General features: G+C 28.7%; 1 non-coding gene across 1 annotated transcript; it reads left to right on the top strand.

The window, feature by feature from the left end:
* The first annotated feature begins 775 nt into the window (after positions 1–775).
* On the top strand, positions 776–870 carry TRNAY-GUA (transfer RNA tyrosine (anticodon GUA)). Its single transcript has 2 exons — positions 776–812; positions 835–870. It is a non-coding gene; the product is annotated as a tRNA-Tyr (tRNA).

Here is an 870-nt window from a genome sequence, read left to right as displayed (position 1 = left end):
TGTTATTGTTATTGTTATTGTTATTCAAGTAGGGGAATTCTATTTATAGAAAAGATTATAGAAGGTAGCATTTATACGAAGAATATTCAAATATAAAAAGTTAAATCAAATTTAGTGCATTAAAAAGTTCAAATTCACAAGTATAAAATGTTTTTTTATTCTCATCAATTAGCAACAATTGTTTTATTAGTTATTTCGTTGAGAAATACATGCTCCCTGAGACAATATTTTTCTTTTATTTTTCGCCCAAGATTGCAATTATAAACATCATGATAATCGTTGTGAATAACGTATGGAATATGCAAAAACATAAAAATGTTCGAATATATCGGTGAATTCTAAGAAAACGTAATGCTGTACTCACATAAGACAAGTCTATGTAATAAAATAATATTTGTAAATCATAAGTAAATAGTGAATAGATAATTAATAAACTTCCTAACTTCAAGTTCCAATGTAAATGTTCGTGATTTTATTCCAATTTAACGAATCACTGGTAATTTTTTGATTTTCTCGATTTTTGCGAATGTCTCAGGAGCACAATTGCCGAGCAGGTAAACTTTACGACAACCACAAATATATATAAAATTTTTGCATTTATTTCAATATTAACATCTCTACTTGACATATATTTAGCACTCAATTTTTATAATTGACGTCATTCCATTCACAGTCCAACATGAAAATTGTTAACTTTCAAAAGTATGTCAATAAAATTGTTCTTTGCATTATGAATGCATTAATAAAGGCCATTGAATATATTGCCACGCAAGTACCTTCGATAGCTCAGTTGGTAGAGCGGTGGACTGTAGTTGGTTATTATACAAAATAGAAATCCATAGGTCGCTGGTTCAAATCCGGCTCGAAGGA

This window comes from Ceratosolen solmsi, unplaced genomic scaffold, assembly GCF_000503995.2.
Source record: "Ceratosolen solmsi marchali unplaced genomic scaffold, CerSol_1.0 scaffold2, whole genome shotgun sequence".
Classification (NCBI taxonomy): domain Eukaryota; kingdom Metazoa; phylum Arthropoda; class Insecta; order Hymenoptera; family Agaonidae; genus Ceratosolen; species Ceratosolen solmsi.
Note: the sequence above shows the minus strand (reverse complement) of the source record. Positions and strands in the feature narration are given on the sequence as shown.